The 21,945-nt window shown below is 44.6% G+C and overlaps 1 long non-coding RNA gene and 1 pseudogene across 1 annotated transcript; one reads left to right on the forward strand and one right to left on the reverse strand.

Annotated features, from left to right (window-relative positions):
• Positions 1-10,845, reverse strand: part of LOC119306344 — a 68,643-nt pseudogene extending 57,798 nt beyond the window's left edge.
• An 843-nt stretch (positions 10,846-11,688) lies between these two features.
• On the forward strand, positions 11,689-13,241 carry LOC119311533. The gene is made up of 3 exons (XR_005151100.1): positions 11,689-11,757; positions 12,191-12,262; positions 13,150-13,241. It is a non-coding gene; the product is annotated as an uncharacterized LOC119311533 (long non-coding RNA).
• The last annotated feature ends 8,704 nt before the right edge of the window (positions 13,242-21,945 follow it).

The following is a 21,945-nucleotide window of genomic DNA, read 5'->3' on the forward strand; positions in this document are numbered from 1 at the left end:
GAAGACGAAAGAGGGGATGCCTTCTGGGGCATCCCCAAGCTTAGGCTCTTGGTTGTCCTTGAATATTACCTTGGGGTGCCTTGGGCATCCCCAAGCTTAGGCTCTTGGTTGTCCTTGAATATTACCTTGGGGTGCCTTGGGCATCCCCAAGCTTAGGCTCTTGCCACTCCTTATTACATAGTTCATCGAATCCTTACCCAAAACTTGAAAACTTCAACCACACAAAACTCAAAACAAAACTCGTAAGCTCCGTTAGTATAAGAAAATAAAACCACCACTTAGTTACTATAATGAACTCATTCTAAATTCATATTGGTGTAATATCTACTGTATTCTAACTTCTCTATAGTTCATACCACTTAATACTAGCCAGAGATGCATCAAAATAAGCAAACAACACAATGAAAACAGAATCTGTCAAAAACAGAACAGTCTGTAGTAATCTGTATCAAACGTATACTTCTGGAACCTCAAAAATTATGAAATAAATTGCTGGACCTGAGTAATTTGTCTATTAATCATCTGCAAAAATAATCAACCTAAAAGCACTCTTCAGTAAAAAAAAATGGCCCCTAATCTCGTGAGCGCAAAAGTTTCTATTTTTTACAGCAAGATCATAAAGACTTCACCCAAGTCTTCCCAAAGGCTCTACTTGGCACTTTATTGAAACAAAAGCTATAAAACATGATTACTAAAGTAGCATAATCATGTGGACACACAAAAACAGTAAGGTTAAATATTGGTGTGTCTCCCAACAAGCGCTTTTCTTTAATGCCTTTCTAGCTAGGCATGATGATGACAATGATGCTCACATAAAAGATAAGGATTGAAACATAACGGGAGCATCATGAAGCATATGACTAGCACATTTAAGTCTAACCCACTTCCTATGCATAGGGATTTTGTGAGCAAACAACTTATGGAAACAATAATCAACTAGCATAGGAAAGTAAAACAAGCATAACTTCAAAATTTTAAGTACATAGGGAGGAAACTTGACATTATTGCAATTCCTACAAGCATATATTCCTCCCTCATAATAATTTTCAGTTGCATCATGAATGAATTCAACAATATAACCAGCACCTAAAGCATTCTTTTCATGATCTACAAGCATAGAAAATTTACTACTCTCCACATAAGCAAAATTCTTCTCATTTGGAATAGTGGGAGTATCATAAGAGACTTGAACACTAAAAATTGTTTCCACATTAAAAGAGTAATGTTCAGAAAAATGGTAATCATAATCATGACAAGGTTTGTAAATATAATCGTCACTACTTTTTATAGCATAAGTTTCATCACAATAATCATCATAAGTAGCAACTTCGTTCTCATCATAATCGATTGAAACCTCTCCCAAGATAGTGGAATCACTAAATAAAGTTGTCACTCTTCCAAATCCACTTTCATGTTCATCACAATAAGATTCAACATCCTCCAAAATAGTGGGATCACTACTTCCTAAAGTTGACTCTCTTTTGAACCCACTTTCATCAATATAATCATCATAGGTAGGAGGCATGCTATCATCATAACAACTTTGCATATCAAAACTTGGGATGCTAAAAATATCATCTTCATTAAACATAGCATCCCCAAGCTTGGGACAAACATTAATTCCAGCAAATATATTCTCAAATATTTCATCCCAATCAAACATAGCTTCCCCAAGCTTGGGCCCTTTCATATCATAAGCATAATCACTCTCATCATTAAAAATATTGATAGCATCAATAGTATAGCAATTATCATCATCACAATGAGTAGTAGGAGCAACATCACTTGGGAGGGATACCTTTCTACCTTTGTTTCTCCTTCTTTTCTTTTTCTTCTTCACATTATGTGTAGGTTCAACCTTCCTCTTTGAGATCCTTATTGATGAGATTGGCTGAATAGAAAGCTCCTCCTTGTTACCTGATTCATCATAAGAAATAATAGGAGCAGATTGGGAAGCCTCTTCCCTTTCATTAGTATTCTCATCATCTTCCATTTGCTTTCTTTTCTTTAGGTAATTGGCAATATAAGGATTTTCAATGCAATTCTCCGCACAATACATATAAATTTTCTCTAGATCAAGATCAAGAATTTTATCAAGATTAAATTTTGGAATACCCTCAGTTATACGTTTCATTTCTTCATAACCCAAAAGAAGGCTAAGATCTTTATGATGCTCAAGGGTAATCAAATTATCACAATATTTGGACACCACTTGATCATGAAACAAATAGTATTGGAGCTTTAAATGACCATGTTCATTGCAAAGTTCACAAGGAGCGCGAAAAATATTGAATCTTTCAGCACATTCATCTAGCTCTTCTTGCAACAATTTGGTTTCTAAGTACTTATGCCTCTTGCAATATCTATCTTCCCTATTTGGTGTGTCATTGCAAGCCCAATGCACTCCACAAAAATTGACATGTTTATAGGAGACATTTTCATCATAACTAGTGCAATCATCATTAGCATCATGGATATTCAAAGAATTCGTACTAACAACATTGCAATCATGCTCATCATTCAAAGATTTAGTGCCAAACAATTTAGAGATTTCTTCTCCTAGCACTTGAGCACAATTATCCTTTCCATCATACTCACGAAAGATATTAAAAAGGTGAAGCGTATGAGATAAACTTAACTCCATTTTTTTGTAATTTTCTTTTATAAACTAAACTAGTGCTAAAACAAGAAACAAAAAGATTCAATTGCAAGATCTAAAGATATACGTTCAAGTGCTAACCTCCCCGGCAACGGCGCCAGAAAAGAGCTTGATTGACGGGGTGTGAGTTAGCTCCCTTTACCTAGCCTCCCCGGCAACGGCGCCAGAAAAGAGCTTGATGTCTACTACACAACCTTCTTCTTGTAGACGTTGTTGGGCCTGCAAGTGCACAGGTTTGTAGGACAGTAGCAAATTTCCCTCAAGTGGATGACCTAAGGTTTATCAATCCGTAGGAGGCATAGGATGAAGATGGTCTCTCTCAAACAACCCTGCAACCAAATAACAAAGAGTCTCTTGTGTCCTCAACACACCCAATACAATGGTAAATTGTATAGGTGCACTAGTTCGGCGAAGAGATGAAGATACAAGTGCAAAACAGATAGTAGATAAAGGTATTTGTAATCTGAAATTACAAAAACAGCAAGGTAACAAGTGGTAAAAGTGAGTGTAAATGGTATTGCAATGATAGGAAACAAGGCCTAGGGTTCATACTTTCACTAGTGCAAGTTCTCTCAACAATAATAACATAGATAGATCATATAACAAGCCCTCAACATGCAACAAAGAGTCACTCCAAAGACACTAATAGCGGAGAACAAATGTAGAGATTATGGTAGGGTACGAAACCACCTCAAAGTTATCCTTTCTGTTCTATCTATCCAAGAGTTCGTAGTAAAATAACATAAAGCTATTCTTTCCGCTCAATCCATCATAGAGTTCATACCAGAATAACACCTTAAGACACAAATCAACCAAAACCCTAATGTCACCTAGATACTCCGTTGTCACCTCAAGTATCCGTGGGCATGATTATACGATATGCATCACACAATCTCGGATTCATCCAACCAACATAAAAGTACTTCAAAGAGTGCCCCAAAGCTACTACCGGAGAGTCAAGAACGTGTGCCAACCCCTATGCATAGGTTCCCAATGTCACGAAACTCACAAGTTGATCACTAAAACATACATCAAGTGGCACATGATATCACATTGTCACCACGGATAATCACGGCAAGACATACATCAAGTGTTCTCATAAAGACTCAATCCGATAAGATAACTTCAAAGGGGAAACTCAATTCATCACAAGAGAGTAGAGGGGGAAACATCATAAGATCCAACTACAATAGCAAAGCTCGGGATACATCAAGATCGTGCCATAGAGGGAACACGAGAGAGAACACGAGAGAGAGATCAAACACACAGCTACTGGTACATACACTCGGCCCCGAGGGTGAACTACTCCCTCCTCGTCATGGATAGCACCGAGATGATGAAGATGGACTCCAGTGATGGGATCCCCCTCCGGCAGCGTGCCGGAACAGGGTCCCGATTGGTTTTTGGTGGCTACAGAGGCTTGCGGCGGCGGAACTCCCGATCTCCCCTGACGTGCACTCCAAGTTCCCTGGGTTGCTTTCCTTCCAAAAATAACTTCTCCAGTTGATTTCGTTCCGTTTTGACTCCGTCAGATATTCCTTTTCCTCGAAACACTGAAATAGGCATAAAACGGCAAATTTGGGTTGGGCCTCCGGTTAATAGGTTAGTCCCAAAAATAATATAAAAATGGATAATAAAGCCCAATATTGCCTAAAACAGTAGATAAAGTAGGATGGAGCAATCAAAAATTATAGATACGTTGGAGACGTATCAGGGAACGAGAAGCATTACCACATCCACCACCTGCTTGTCGCTCGCCTCTACACCTACACCCAGTGCGCCGCCAGACGCCGTCACCACCAGGTCTGCCACGACGGAGTCTGAGCCCACCACCCCCTGCGCCACCAGATCCGCCACCACAGGGACCGATCCAGCGATTGCGGGTACAGCATCTCACACACCGCCGACGGCGGCCACTTCCTGGACGGCATCTGCCATGGTCTCCGCGCCCTCGACCACATCTCCGTGCGCAGCGGCGGCAGCGCCACGACCTTGCTCCATCGAAGCCTGAGAGAACCCACCAGAGAGAGGGAGGCGGTGGGGTTGAGCGAGTAGGTGCGGTGGTGGGGCGATGGAGAAGAGGGGGAGACGAGGAGGGAGTGAGCCGATTTGGGGGGAAATGGTGGGCGGATGTGGCCGGTGGTGGTTCCCCTCCCCTCTTATAGGATGGGACGTTTTTGAAATTTTTCATGCGTGGCGTGGCCCGTGGCTAGCCCACGACCGCCGCACGTGACAACGGGCACGTGACAAGAGAAACCGAAACGCCCACGTATAATACGTGTATACCCTCTGTATACCCTCGGTGTACAAAAGTAATCGGGGCGGTGCGGGCTCGTACCGGGCTCTACGCGCGCTCTACGCGGACATTAAAAGACGATTGTGCCCCTCTTCACGAATAGTTTTTGACAGATCTCGGCCGTCCTTGTGTTTCACGCGCCGAGCGTTCAGTCTAGGGGGGGGCACCGGAGCAGAAACGGGCCGCACTACCTCTCTATGATGATAAAGTCCTCACTAACCCTGAACTACTGACAACCAATATGTGAAGGAGTTTAATTGTTAAACAATTCAATGAGGGAAGCTTAGCTACAATAGCTAAGCACTTATGCATTGGGGAGATTAGTTGCTAAGGTTTTAACGCACTTAGCACCTCATGTAAGCACCAATTCATTAGAAGTAGCCTAATAGCCTGGCCTCCGATTCAGGATCCGATGCCGCACAGATTCGTGCCGAATTCGGCCAATTGCCACCGCTCGCTGCCTTTAATGGCCAATGTAGTGCTACAGCTGACCCTTGAGGTCAAATAGTGGCCGCTGCTCCATCGGAGCTCTTGACTTTCAGATGGCGCAGTGATGCCGGCTTTAGCCAGAACCCCGAGCTCCCGTCATCAACGAGACCACCCCGAGGCCATTCCTAGTTGGCACGGTGTGACCAACTAGGCCTCGACGAGCAGCTAGCTGGAATCCTCCTCCTTGCTCACTAGGTGTTCGACGAAATGACAGTTTTTGGGTGCCCTATTTTACATCATCTGCTTCGAAAAGTTTCTAGTTCCATAAACCTTCTCTGCCCTAATATTTTTTGGGTGCCCTATTATCACTGAAAAAATAGCATGCTATAGCGCCTCTAATAGCACGCTATAGTATATAGAGATTTGACTCGCTAAATAAATCAATGTACAATACCTTGCTAATAGCACACTATAGTGCGCTATAGCACGCTAGTAGCATATTTTCAGGGGCCATGTTATTTTCTATAGCGCGCTATTTTTTTCATTGCCTATTATACATGTCTGTTGGAGATGCTCTTACAACCCTCGCTACCTTCTTCATGTGCTGCTGGATGGACAACAGTTGCGAGACCACCTTCCGTTGTTCACTTACCAAAATTCGAATCTAATGGATGGAGGGGCAAGAAATTTACTAGCAGAATTTTCAATCCACAAATTCCTCTACCTATTTCTTGTAAAAAAGAGTTTACCATGTATTTATTCAAACTTTCTACGCTTTCAAAGAAGAGTGGTTAATTACATAGTGTAGATTTTTTTTGCTCTTTGGGCCCAGCGATTCTTTTGTTATAGAAAATAATAATAAATGCATTTACTTCTTAGAAATTGAGAAATATTTCTCACATGCACATGTTAGAATACACAAGCCAGTTTGCAAATTCCAGAGGCAAATGTAACTATTTCTAAAAAAATAGTACTCCCTCCATAAATAAACAAATATAAAAACGTTTAGATCACTAAAATAATGATCTAAATGCTCTTATATTCGTTTACAGAGGGAGTAGCATTCTAATCTACCCAAGGCTAAGGGTTCATCTATAAATTTTGAACCAAAGCCAAAAGTCCAAGTTCGTTTCTTCCATAAATGTGATATTAAAAATGATCAAAGAATAGCAATATTATTTGAGGCCGTCTGAGCAAGGGCTCATTTGCACCTGAAGAATAGTAAATTCAAAGAAATAGTAAAAAATTCCAAAATATCTGATTTTTTTGGCATAGAAGATGCTCGGGTGCGTAACATTCGAGGAGCTCTAGGAAAAAAATTGGTTCCAAACAGCATTTTTTTTCAAAAGTTCTTTCACAGCCAATTTTTTTCCTCAGGAATGTCCAAACAACACAAATGTTTGCACGTACATTGCACATTCGAGCATCCAGAATGCCAAAAAGTTATGTTTCTTGATTATTTTGTTATTTTATTTGAATTTACTGTTGACGCCCAGAGCACTGAATCGCGACACTCATTTGGTATTTTGCATTATCAACTCCCTCTGTGTGTGTGCGCGCGCAGATCACTATGATAGTATGTTTTCATGAAAATTTGGAAATATAAATTGTATTTTCAACACACTATACCTGTTTGATTTTTATTTGAGATCTTTTAGTTGTACTCTTTAGAATTTTACTAGAAGTATAAAAGAGATCAGCGAACCCGGGTGGCCATAGGTAATTTGCCGGCAAAGTATACGCCAAATCAGAACTCAGAAAGTTGGCGCTTAATTAATGTTAGAATAAATTCGAGGCATTACCGTCGATCATCCGAGAACAAATCAATCGCATGAGCACGACACCGGAATTTGTTAACGAGGTTTACCGTTATGGCTACATCCTCGGGGTCTGACTACGGGCGCTCCTCCCCGTGACACCGTCACAATACCGCACATCGGCCACTCAGGCGCCGGCACACGTCTCCGGCTCCCCCTTGCGCGCCTGTGTTATTATGTTGGCATACATCATGTGTCTACCCCCACTATATATGAGAGGCCTAGGATACAAGTGTCTTATTTGGACACGACTCCACATCCTATGTAAACACAATACAACTCATAGTCCAACTGTAATCTACCTTGTACACAATATTCGACACAACTTCAACAAACTCCACCTTGACGAATATTCTCCACCACCTTGAATTTGTCAATGCGTCAAACTTTCATGTACATTGGACTTGAGCTTATCCCATGAGTACCGCTACTACTCCAAAGACTCCATGTGACTCCACCTGCAACTTGTAGTCCATCATTTTCTTGACCACAGTCAACAATCGAGCAAAACTAAGTTCCTTGTCACTCTAGTTTGTGCTCCCAACGTTTAGAGTATCCGTTCAATGCCATCACACACTGATCACTGTCCTGCGTGAAAGTGAACAACTCACATATTGGGTGCCATACATAAGAGTTACCTGAACTCAACATCACCGCTCTTGCTTGACCGCCTATCTGAAACTTGAAGGAATAACACCATTGCTTGTACTCATCCCGAGTCAAATTCGTAGTTGTCTCACCACATGTATGACCACCAGAGCCCTGGCCTGTCTCCATGTCCCGTGCATACCGCACCACCTCGCCGCTATTACCGCATCGAACCTCCGCTGTCCCGGTCGAGTCTTAAGGGTCGAAAAACCACACCACTCAACCCCCACTGCAGAGTACCATCGATCATCACCGAACGATGACGATTTTCACGCTTCCATCAGACCACTGGGCTCCAGTCTGAATTGCGTGTCACTCGCTTTTTTCCCTTGCTGAATAGGCTTCGACTCTCTGTCGACTTACGCCGTAGCCCCTCAATCTAGCTCCACCTTCAACATGACTCCAGGGTGGTTGTACGTGCCACCCCGCGCCCCGTCGACTCCAAGCTCTCATGTGCACCGTCTTGAATCAACCCCGCGCCATAGTCTTGTCGAAGCCACACAAGTCCTCAGACATGCGCCATGTGTTTCCACGCCCAGAAGTCGGTCATTATCAGCATCACGCTCCTACGTCGTCGTCGCCGATCCCACCACCATCTTCTGTACCAACCGACTTGCATCGATCCCGTCAGCCCGTCAAATCGGACCCAGCCGAACATATCCGACTGCAACCATGCTTCACCCTGCGTCGTGTCCGTCCGCATGTCTGTGCATATCTTAGACGCCATGTGTATGCATGATCCTATATCACACACTTATTTGCGTGCCTCCGCAGCCTATCCACGTGTTCCAAGCCATCTCAGCAAACTGACCCCAAAAAAAACCTTCCATGCAAACTGCACAAATCTTCTTTTACCCTGTCACTCTTTGTTGTTGCTTCTCCGTACATCTTATAGGAGAAAATAGATCGTGCTTGATCCAACCAAAACTGCTTTTGTACACACACACGTGAACATGGCCGCTCCTTTTTGTCCTAAACAAAATCTAGGTTGTATCCTGGACTCCGAACCCAATTGTCTCTGGCCTACTCATACAGCTCCCAGCAACCCACTGACTTGTCTTCTCGAGCCAGCCGCCCCTGCCAGAGCCGACTTGCTCGCCTCACGCACCAGCCCCATGGGACGCGAAAGCACGCCTTCTACCTGGGCTTCCTTGGGGCGCTGCCTGTAGCCTGCCGCTGTGCACCGGCCGCACGTACGCCCACGCCCAGGGACTCCTGTGGCCGCACGCTAGGTTGCGCTGCCGCAGTACCGCCTTATGAAACAATCTGGAATCAATTGATCCGTCGAGTTGCCAGGACCATGTTATTGCTTCACATGCGACAATCTCTGATAGCTGCCGACATCCCACACGAACACCGTGTCAATCTGCAGTTGATCCTCTTCGCTCTCCTTTGATCAACAAATCGTGATCTCAAATCAAACCTTGCTCTGATACCATTTGTTAGAATAAATCCGAGACATTATCGTCGATCATCCGAGGACCAAGCAATCACACGAGCACAGCACCGAGATTTGTTAACGAGGTTTACCGATATGACTACATCCCCGGGGGCTGACTACAGGCGCTCCTCCCCGTGACATCGTCACAATACCGCACACCGGTCACCCATGCGCTGGCACACGTCTCCGGCTCCCCCTTGCGCACATGTGCTATTATGTTGGCATATGTTACATCGTGTGTCTACCCCCACTATATATGAGAGGCCTAGGATACAAGTGTCATATTCGGACACGACTCCACATCCTATGTAAACACAATACAACTCATAGTCCAACTGTAATCTACCTTGTACACAATATTTGACACAACTCCAACAATTAAGCTGATCTTGCAATAGTTTGACTTTTGTAGGTTATGAGAGAATCTCTCTTACACATGCACATATCCCTAGAACGAGATGGTTAGTGATATTTTAATGGAGACTCTTCTCTAATGCAAGGTCTTGACGAGTCAAAACGACCCTTCCAGTGTTCATTGGGGTACCTACATGATCACGTGTTGTACAGTGTACAGTGCGTGCATGATGAGAATTATAATGGCTAGATCCCATCCGCGGGAAGCTCTCTGATTTAACCGCAAAAAGAAAAAGATCCCATCCACTGGTAATGGATTGCCAGTTTTTTTTTTTTTTTTTGAACAGAATGCAGTACATCTCTGCCTGAAAAGAAAGAGAGTAGAGACCAAGAAAAAGGAAGGGTAGGTGCAGAGACGAATATACAACAAGTAGTTAGGATACGAAAAGAGGTGTGTTCCTGTAATTTAATACTACAAGGACTTCGCAAATGAGGAGTTTTGGCACATTTTAGTGTGTGGTGTTGTCATTTTTCTTTCCCATCCATGTAAATATTTTTGGAGCGGCCTACAGCGCGATCATCACCTAAACAATGTACGAAAAAAGAGAACTCTGCAAACTCGAGATAAACTTCTCCGACTTGAAGATAGCATCTTATTTGGTTAATGGCAACACAATTTTTTTGAAATAAATAGTAGGTTCCAGTTACCTTTGAGTGGCACATAGCCTCTTTCCTTTAGCTCCCGCAGCTGCATGTGGGTCATCAGCGATGCTGCGCTGCAAGCCCAAAGCACCATGCTCGGCACGCCCAGCTCCCGCGCCACGTCCAGCGCGAAGCTCATCAGCGACGTCGGCAGCACGCACGTCACCGATGGCACGCCAGGGGTGTCATTGAGCCGCAGGAGGAGCTCCTTCAGCGGCTCGGCGGAACGCTGGCTCGTGGCGGCAGACAGCCTGAGGTCGTAGTCCTCGGCGTCCCGGTCAGCTTCTACCAGCCCGTCCGAGATCGCCTGGAACCGGAACCCCTCGTGGCCACGCACTGCGGCGGCGCCCTCCGTGGCCTCCATGACGCGATGGTTGTGCTCGGTGTTGACGAAGATGATGTAGACGCCGTGGTTGTGCAGCAGCTTGGCCAGCTGGAGCGCCGGGTTGATGTTACCAGAGCTCGGGTGCGGCACCACCACGGCGTGCTGCGTCGCCATTAGTTTGTTCGTCCGGCCGTCTGCGCGCGCGTATGGAGCTGTGCAATGTGTGTATGCTTAACTTGCTTTGTTCTGTTTATGCGAATCCAAAAATAAGAGAAGGAGGCATCCAGAGCCTCCTCAGAGCTCAGTGACTCTCAGCCGTTGGATGCATTCTCTTGATGCGTTCTCGTCCGTTGGATCAAGAGGTGGGAGGATCTGGGCCGTTGGATCTGGAAGAAACACTGCTGGAATGAATAGTAATGGCAACATAATGTAAATACCATGCCCCCACCAGGGCATTTTGGTAATTTCGCGTGGTGGGGGTATAAAAGGGCCGGCTCCCCTGGTGAACCCTAGCCACTCGCCCCGCCCTGCCGTCTCGCCCGTCCCGCCGCCCGCCGTCTCGCCCGCCCCACCGCCCCGCCCCGCCCGTCCCGCTCGCCGTGGCCGTGGCCCGCATCGCCCCGCCGTCTCCTCTCCCTCTCCCTCCCTCAGTCCTCGCTGCCCCGCCCCGCGCCGCGCCGCCATCTCCTTCGCCTACCAGGCCGCCGTTGCCCCGCCGTCTCCTCGACCCAGCCGACCACCCCGGCGCGGCCACCTTCGACGGCGAGGAGGAGGAGCACGGCGGGAAGGAGGAGGACAGCCAGGGGAGGAAGGACGGCGTGGTGGTTAGGGTTTCGGGTGGTGGCTCCAACACCGGCGGCTATGTCCGGTGATTTCATCCCCTCCCCTCCTTCCTCCTCCCCATCTCTCTCTTCCTCTCTCTAATATCTTGTTTTGTAGCAGGAGGGCAAGGCGGACGAGGAGACGGAGGACGCGCTGCTAGACCGCGCGCAGGCCCTCATCTCCCGCGCCATCGAGCAGGAGGCCAACCCCAACCCGCCGCATGGCGACTCCTCGCGCTCCAGCCGCCGCGTCCCTCAACGTCAGGTATACTTTCTTTCCTATTTTGTAAAGCATATCCGTTCTTTCTACATTTGCCAGCTTCAGAGATAAGGTATAAATAGATCTGCTGCTTCAGTAGTTCGTGTTTCTAGATTAGATATCCCAGAATGGTAATTGCTCGAGGTAAAAGATCAACAGCCAAAAACTACAATGCAAGTGCATCGAGCACGTGGGATTTTTTACTCTAAAATTTCAATTATTGTGCATCTTTGTCTTGTCCAAGACTGAACTTGAAGGCTGCTTGTGGTTAGTAATTTTAGTTGATAGATGCCCCAGGCCAAATGCACGTACATTATTCGATGAATGTGGTTGAATAAGCTTGTGTTTAGGGATTGAATCATCGTTTCTCCTTTTGCTGTGGTTAGTTCTGTGTACAAATGGACCTAATGCTGATCAAATCAGCTCATCCCATCTGCAGGGCAACATGACCATCGCAGCCAAGGCTGGAGTCACGTTGGAAATCCCAAACGGGGCTGTGCTCGAGAACAAGGTAAGCTTCCTTTCCACGTTTGCTGGCTTCAGAAATGAGGTATAAATATATCTGCTCCTTTAGTAAGTGATACTCTAGATTAGATCTTCCACAATAGTAATTGCTCGAGGGAAAAGAACGGCAGCCAGAACCTAGAATGCAAGTGCACTGTGCACGTAAGGATTTATACTGTAAAATTACAGTTATCGTGCATCTTTGCCTTGTCTAAGACTGAACTTAAAGGCTGCTTGTGGTTAGTAATTTTAGTTAGTAGATGCCCCAGGCCAAATACACGCACACTATGCGCTAAATGTGATCGCATAAGCCCGTGCTTGGAAATTGAATCATTCTTCGCTCGTTATATCGTCTCTTGAGTTGTGTGTTGTCGAAACTTGTCCAGGTCTCTGCTGAACAGCTTGGAAAGACTATTCCAAATAAAATTATTAAAAAAAATACTTACATGGACTTTTTAAGTATATAAGGTTTGCAAATATAGGCCTCCTTTGATCATAGGATAGGGATGGAAACAAGAACTTCATAGGAAGTGATATGACTTGCATCTCAATTCCTATAAAGAAGTATATGTTATTTGATGCATAGGATAGGAATTTGTCCATTGAGTATAGACCAACGTTCAACGTTTTTCTTTCCTTTCCTTTGGCAGCATTTAGATTCTTTATCTCCAATTGACTGAAAATTGGTTCTGCAGATGAAAGTTGGCTGGGTAATCTGACTGTTTTGTTTGTATATAGAAAAACATGCAGTTTTTTAATAACACAACTATGACTATGGCCATGTGGCTCATGTCGCTGGGTATATCTGAGAGGAAATGAACATCTTTCCGTCTGGCCATTCCAGCAAAGACACACTCGCTCGAATCCATTTAATCTGATGTTACTTATCTGCAGAGGCTCACAGTTAAACAAGAAGGTCAGGCTCCAGCCAGTGATGTTGAGGCTGCCTATACAACACAGACCCATGCCACTTACAACAATCACGGTAATTATATTACGGGGGTTTTGTCATTACCAGACTTGCCTACTGTCATTACCAGACTGAGCCAGTGATGTTGAGGCTGCCAAGCAAGCACAAAGATGTCAAAAGCAGTTAAAATAATCCTAAACAATCTGGAAACATATAGCTTTGAATAGACATATATTATTTTGCTGAAGAGTTCAGTTCATGCATGTTTTTTGCCATCTAATGTATGTAGGCATGTTTATATGAAAGGCTGATTCTTAAATTGCCTAATTAACAAGCAAGACCAAAATGTAGATGGTTATCCTTTGCCACTCTTTAGTAATATATCTGATTTTCCCATATCCTGTTCATGACAAAGATGTGTATGTGTGTGGACGTTTGTGTGTGTGTGTGCGCCATTGAATTAGGATTTAAAGTTTGGGACTCCTCAGATTTAGTTACATGCATATCTTCCACTACCTGATCTTTCCCTATCCTACAGACCATATAAATGTGTGCTCGACCTCTATCTGAAAGATCAAACATTTACTTCCTCCTCCTATTCTAATGCTGATGCTTTGCTTTTGTGATTGCAGATCGACTTGCAATGTTGAGCAGATCACCATGTTAAAAGATGAGCATTTAGAGAAGTGTGTGCTCACCAAGGACCCAATGGGTGTCTGAAGAGTTGGCTGCACATCGTTGGTGTCTGATGCACTAACAGGTATACATGAGGTATGCTCCTGGTTTTACATTGGTCTTGTAGTTAGCAAATCAATTATTTTTTGGAATGTTCGACTTTAATTACATTAAGTTAGTCTTTCATCCATCCATATCTATGAGATTTGAGACCAGGGTGGACGTCACAAATATGTCAACCATGATTTCTGGAGCCCCTTAATTTCCTCTTCCTTTTGGGTGTGAACATCGTTGATTGCTAATAGCAAAGAAATTTGAAAAAAATGAACCATATAAACATAACTTCATTTTTTAAACATGGCTTGATTTAAATTTTTGTGTAAATGTTCTGTGATGAGATAGTCTCCTATGTCTGCCAGGTCCAGTACTAGATTTTTTTGACTCAGAACCAACAACCCCAATTTAAATGAAATATAGATACACACAATATTTGTAAGCTACTATGGGAATTTATAGGTGGTCGTAGATATCTTGGTCAAACCAAATAGATAAAGAACTCACATGAATCCAGCCTTGTGCTCTGTTTTGTATTTCTCATGTACGAGCAGAGTCTGTGTGTATCAAGAAATAAGAATGATAGGAGGAATCCAGCCTCCTCAGACAACTATGGTGCGTGCACATGATCCCTGAACCCCTTGTCTTGCCGGTTTCTTCATCTCCCCTCCTTGTGATTCCTTAGTTTGTTTTGTGTGCAGTTGCTCCGATCTAGAAGAGGTGGTTGTGCTATTGTTGTTGCTGCTGCAGGTGGACGAGGCACGAGCCCTCATGGCTCCTCCATCCTCCTCCCCCCCTGACGCGGTGAGCTCTACCCCCTCTTCCTACCCCCCTGCACATCTATCTTATCTAGATAATTTGATTGCAATTGTGGTTCTGGACACGGCCTGGTGGTGATTGCTAATTTTAGTGTTAAAAAATTCAGTTCAATTCAGTCATGTTCTTTTTCTTTTGTGCGGAAATTCAGTCACGTTCAATGTTCAACTTTTAGAGTTAACAAACTATTGTTATGGCCACTGTGATTTAGATGTTCAGAAATTCAGACAAGTGATATGATGAAATGAGCCACCTTTTAACCCCCTACTAAACCTACTGTGAATGTGTAGAGAGCCAATGCAGGGAGGTGTGGACATTTTACCATGTTCATAGGAAGAAATCAACATAAAATACATAGCTTGTAGATGGTTCGTCAACCACCATCGAACCCGAGTTGTAACTTTCTGGACTAAACTGAACCGTGCAATTGAATCAAATAAAATTGAACCGTGCAATTGACTAAAAAATAAATAGAAAATATACTCTGGTCGTGTCTGCAGAATTGCATTATGGAAAGATGTGTGAGGTTATCCCATCGCCATCGGTTCCAACTTTGTCCATCATGTCGCTCTGATGAGAAAACGTCGTTCACGTTCATTAATAGGACAGAGTGCTGATGAAGTATCTATGTTGAACAATTATAACAGTACCAAGTAAGTTTGTTCCAATTGCATTTGATGCAGAAAGCACGACACCGTCATCATGCGTCAGGTTTAGGTAGAAGGCACGACACCGCCATGCTCTCCCCCACTACAACGCCACGCACCTGGTAATTATACATGCTTTCTCTTCATTCAAGTAGTAATTCATTGTATTTGCATGTTTCCAGCAGCCATATATATAAAAAAAAGCTTCAGCTTTGGGTTGTTGATTTAGCAGCATCAATCATTAATTATTCTGCTATATATGTTCTTAACCGTGACGACCTGTTTAGGCTCTTAGTTTATTATGGTCTTTATTCTGGGTGGATCTCTGACTATTCTGGCTGGGCATGAATTTCTAACATTTGAGTTGTAACCAGTGTTTTTGTTACACATGAAAACATATGGTTGTTTGTCCAATCACACATGAAAAAGAGAGGATTGTTTGTCCAACAATTTTCTTTCTCTATGATACTTTTACTAGAAATAAAGTCACTATTACATCGTCTTTTATATCTTACTGTGTCGTGATATCTGTATAGACTCTCCCTACGTCCTTTTGACATTCCAAGTTTTGTTTTTCTATGGCATATATTTGACTCCTTTCCATGCCTTTTGGCTCTCAAATTTCCTCATGGTCTATATATGACACTAAAAGCCACATATATTGTTATCTACAGAATGTACCATAAATCTCTATTTTATACGGAATTTTTGCCTCCTGGTATTAGGTTATATGGTTCAATAGCCGTCGACCATAGAAGCGTAGGTCACGGCTCACGCCACTATTTCGTTGGGGTCACCATTGCGTGGTTGTCGTCCTCGCACTGTGAGCGGACTAAGGTACTGCATCCCAACTTCCTCTCTCATGTTTCATAAATTTCAGGTTTCATATTTCCTTCCTGATCTTGGAGATGGCCACCTGTCCAGTTTTTTACTTTTTGCACTGCTGGGTAAATCAGTGACTTTTGCTTCAATGTCTGGTCTAGGTAGCTATTTATCTTGCATCAATCTATGTGTAGTTGAAGTATGTTGGTTCCATTAGCTTGAGTAGGTTGTCTTGAGCTCAATACTTAATTTTGTGGAAAATGTGTTCTGCAGATTAATAATTATATAGGCAAATGCATGCCCCAATTTAGGATTATTGTTACAACTGTTGAATTGTTACAAGAAACTATTTCCGCTGTTTTGGTGCAAGGATGTTGCTTTTTAGTATGCTTCCCGTATCTTGGTATCTTGGAATAATAAACAGATAGATGTGGTGTACCAAGATTGTTCCTTGTTGTTAAGAGGGATACAAATATTATATAAGCATTTTTCTGATGACTCCTAAAGCATATTTGGATATCCAGCAGAGTATATTGTCGATTCCCTGATAGTAAAACGATTATGTTAGAAATTTGGTTGGCAACACCTACATTTGGCTGATTGCTAGCTGACCGGATTACTCATGTTTGCGGCACCCCTAGATTAAAAAACGTATATGCCAAGAACTATGGTAACTTATGCCTACCAAGAACTACATGATTTTTTTGTCTTGCTGCAGTGAACATTACCAAACTATTTCTAAAGATGTTATAATCATGTTTTCTTTTGCATTATCAACTTTTAACTTTTGTCATTTGTTAACACGATTCTTTTTACATTATCAACTTTTAACTCGTCATTTGTTAACACGATTATTTAGCATAGTTACTATGCGAGTAGTAATAATAGGAGCTACTCATTTGCCGGATGACTAACACTATTCATAAGGGTTAGAAAAAGAACTGTATTCTTGCTGTGATAATTTTCGTACGGCACACTCTATGGATTCTTTTTGTAACACATAATGTCGATCAACAGGTGTTTACAACGCAGGGAGGAGCTGGGCGACAAGGCAGTCATACCAAACTCTTTTTATCCACCACATATATGTAATCTGATGTTATGCCATAGCCGAACCATATAAGTTTCGTGTACTGCTCTATCAATTTGGTCTTTTGGCATATTAGACTTCTATCATTTGTAATGAACTTATTGTCATGGGCGATCATTATGACTGGATCGTATGGTATGAATCGGGTCTTTATGCTTTGTGATGAAATAGCATACTATCCCGTTCACCAGTTTAGTTTGGTTTCGAGTAAAACGTATAAAAATACATGGCTTACAACCATGGATATATGTGATGATATATTGAGTGATTAAACATAATTTTAGATTTTCTGTGCTGGACCAGCTGAATATTTCTTTCCTTATTATTATCTATTGGGACCCGCACCCTCGCACCGATGCGCGATCCAGGTCTAGTAACTATGAGTGTGAGCTATGTAGTATACTCCACTAGCACTTGCTGCGGACTTAATTAATATACTACTGTATTATGTAATAAACTAGCTAAGGTGTAGGTGCCCTAATTAGATCTTACTTTCATGTGTAGACTCGATCGGATCGAGGTCTACTCCAGCTCGTAAGTTGTAGGTGGTTGACATTAGAGACTAGATCCATCCAAGTCTTTCTTTTCGTAAGAGGTCATAAAGGGAGAGAATTAGCGTAATGCGGTATGTGTTTTATTGAACCTCACCGGCGAGTACATACTAAAATACAAGACATGGGATGGCAAGATGTCTCCTAGAGATAAGATGAAAATAATTCCTCTCTCCGCGGTGTTGTGCGCGCATGCGCTGCCTGCATCGCCTCGGGCGCGGGCGAGATGCAGGGCCGCGGGAGTGGCTACAGTGCGAGGAGAGGCCGGATCATGGCCGGGCATGGCCGGATCTAGCTTCTCCGCCCTCGTTGGCCGCCCTTGATGGGGCTCGGTGGCTTCGTTCCGGCGGCCAGCGAGGGCTGGATCCCGGGGCGGCGGCCCCGGACGGCGGAGGATGTGTCGGCGGCTGTGGTCTCGCAACGGGCGACATGGCGGCCACCGTAGTGGATGATCCGTGCTCAAGACGCTTGATGGAGGCCATTGGAACAGGTCTGGGTGAAGACCTGCTCGCGGTTGCTGCCGAGGCCGGCGATGGCGGCACTATTTGGTGTCGTTCCCTTGTTGAAGGCATCGCTATTGAGAAGTTCTATGCCACTATCTGCTACCTCCGGAGGAAACCCTAGATCAGTAGATCGGATGACAGCGGCATTATTGTGTCATTTCCCTCTTGTGGCATCATTCTTGGAGGTGTACACGGGCTCGAGGGACTAGTGGACGGAATAATTGGTGGAGCGGTGTGTTTCATCCTGCACATTAATGGTGGCATTTCTCGGTGGCGTGGCGCAGTGGAGACTCGGCGCCCGATGTGTGGCGAGGGACTCACGTAGGAGGGTGACGTCATCAGGCGTCGTGGTGGCGTCGATGGCAGAGAGGCCGGGCAAGGTGGTGTAGCAGTACACACTGAAGATGGATTGGTGGCAGGTGGCTGTGGCGGCCTCATACCCGGCAGGCGTCCTGGTTGTGGAGTGCGCCGGACTGGTAGATGCCCCATACCCGGCAGGCGTCCTGGTTGGGACCTCGGGTCTTAGATGTTTAGGTTTGGCTACGATGTCTCTTTGGTATTAGGTCCAGACTATCAGCGCCCCTTCATCAATTGGATAGGAGTAGCGACAGTTGTTGCTTAGATGGTGGCTTTAGTCTTACTATTGTATGATTTTGTAAGGTCTTGTGAGAATAATTAATAAAGTGGCCGTATGCATCGCCTGGATGCGGACGCCGGGGGTCCTCCTCCTTTTCTAAAAAAAATCTAATCTGATGCAATATCTAACTTCTTCATGCTGTCGTAGCAGTAGCGTTGCGAATAACAGGAGCATCGCGGATGGTCAGACTTCAGAGAATAAAAGTCGGCGGGTTGAAACCCCCCCCCCCCGCAGTCATAGTGGGAGCGTTGTGGACGGTGTCACGTTGCGCACGCATTGACAGTAGAGCAAAGACGACGAGTTTCTCGAGCGAGGTGATAGCCCTTTGTGTCGAGAGTTTGGGCCAGTGTAGCCATGGTCGAGGTAGCCGTGCGAGGAACACCGTGGTTGATGTCAAGTCAGGGGTGACCAGTGTCAAGGTAGCCGATGTGGAGCCATTGGTGCAAGTAAGCACCGTGTAGTAAGGGACCCAGTGGTGCACCGGGAAAAAGATAGTGACGCGATCGAGGTAGTCATCAAGGAGGGTGTCGATGCCGAAGACGATGTTTCCGTAGCCGTTGTTGACAAGGTGCCGCACCGAGTTTTCTAAGCCACGGAGGAGGATGGGCGTATGGGCAAGAGGTCCATGTGAGAGCGTATGGGAAGTGAGAGGAGAGAGTGGTGGAAGAGAGGAGGGATTTGGGGGAGGAGATGGGGATTCGTCCGAGGATATGGCGACTTCACCTACCTCATACTTAGTAGTAGCGAGGGGTATAAAACCGCGCTACTACTATCAACTTAATAGTAGCGCGGGTTTATACCCCTCGCTACTACTATGGCATGTGTCGGGGGGCACGGTAGAGACCGCTTAGTAGTAGCGAGGGTTAAAAACCCGCGCTACTACTATCAACTTAGTAGTAGCGAGGGTTAAAAACCCGCGCTACTGCTAATTAGCAGTAGCGCTTCTTTTTGTGCCGCGCTGCTGCTAAGATTTTGTGTATAAGGTTTTTCCTAGTAGTGATAGCGCAATGTGAACCCATAGAATATTGAGGTGACTGCGGCGGGTTATAAATGATCCCGTATGAGCCGTGTTAGCAACTCGGCCAATGGTTCCTTCCAACTGGATGTTTTGAAGTTAAACAAATTGTAGTGGCGGCGACTTGTTCGCCTGCCCATTGAGCCGTCCAGTGCAGACGGCGGCTGATAACACATGATAATTTTCCTCCAAGTTGTTGGAAGAAAACCGGGCTTTCCAAGCAGTGACTTGCTCATATTCAATCATCAGCTCACGCACACAGGTGTGACCCGGTATGTTGATATAGCACTAGTAGAAAAGGGGGCAATGGCCCAGACCGGGTCAGCCCATTAGTCCCGGTTCAATCTAGAACCGGGACCAATGGGGGCATTGGACCCGGTTCGTGAGCCCCGGGGTCCGGCCGGACCTCGTGGGCCATTGGTCCCGGTTCGGCTGGACCTATTGGTTCCGGTTGGTGGGACGAACCGGGACCAATGCGCCTCGCTCCTGGCCCACCACCAGTGGTCCCGGTTGGTGGAGTGAACCGGGACCAAAGGCTGGCCTTTAGTCCCGGTTCGTGACACGAACCGGGACCAATTAGTTGCCTATATCTACCCCTCGCCCGCGAGCAGAGCACTCCCAGTGCTCTGTTTTTCGTGGCCGGCGAGGGGAGAGCTTTGTGGTGCTCTAGCTCACCTCCTATGCATTCGAGGTGTTTGATGGAATGCCCGAGCCACACTACTTAAGCTTTCTCCTCTCCAAGCTCGACCTCCAAACTCCATTTTCCTCAATATTTGTCTAGGTTTAGCGGTCCGTCACGTCCCGCCCCCGTCTTCACCGCCGTCGATCGCCCGCGCCGATCTCGTCGTCGGCACCACCGTGGTGAGCCTCTTGTTCTTATCTTCTTTCTGAAAGGAAAAAAATCTTACTTGTATATTTATATAGATACTTGTATAATTTTCTTACTTTTATTATTGCATCTTATATAGTGCGATGGTTTTGGTATCCGCCCCCGTCGGCCCTCGTCCTGTTTATGATTCAGATGTGGTATATATTATCTTTTCATAACTATTGGTTCATTTATTGTTTATGACAATTATGCCGACCAACGTGACATAGATTTTATTTATCCAGGAGGTTGCTGAACCAGAAATTCCAACCGACCCTATTGTCGAGAGGTTAAATTTAGTTGAAGAAGAAAACAATTTGTTGATGGAAAAAATTAGAAAAATTGAGGAGGAGAAGATGATATTGGAGTTGCATGTTGCGGATATCGTCGATGATCACAAGATCAAGATGGATGCAATGCGCTTGAAGATTAGAAAGATTAGAAAATATGCCATTCATACCGAGGCTTGGTATCATTATGCCGTTGGATCAGTTGTTACATTGGTTGCGATTATGATCGCATTTGTTTTCGCATTGAAATGTTTTACATAGTTTCAGTGTATGGTTTAATTAATTTAGATGCTCTGCAGAGCTTTATGTTGTTAGATGAGAACTATGTATGTATTTTGGTTTTAATGTGATGATGAACTTCTATTAATTTGGTCACTTAATTATCTATTCATGATGTTCTGTAATGATTTTTGACACACTTAATTATATATAATGCACGCAGATGAACCGGCAATGGATGTACGGTTCAAGACACACCTCCGAGTACATTAAGGGCGTGCATGATTTTCTCGAAGTGGCTGAGGCAAACAAGCAGAATGGTTTTATGTGTTGTCCATGCCTTATATGTGGGAATACGAAGTCTTACTTTGACCGGAAAATCCTCCACACCCACCTGCTTTACAAGGGTTTCATACCACACTATAATGTTTGGACGAGGCACGGAGAAATAGGGGTTATGATGGAAGACGGCAAAGAAGAAGAGTACGATGACAACTATGTGCCCCCTAAATACGGTGATGCTACTGAAGATCAAGAGGAACCAGACGATGTGCACGATGATGCTGCAACGGGCGAAGCTGCTGCAGATCAAG

Source organism: Triticum dicoccoides, chromosome 5B (assembly GCF_002162155.2).
Source record: "Triticum dicoccoides isolate Atlit2015 ecotype Zavitan chromosome 5B, WEW_v2.0, whole genome shotgun sequence".
In the NCBI taxonomy this organism is placed as follows: domain Eukaryota; kingdom Viridiplantae; phylum Streptophyta; class Magnoliopsida; order Poales; family Poaceae; genus Triticum; species Triticum dicoccoides.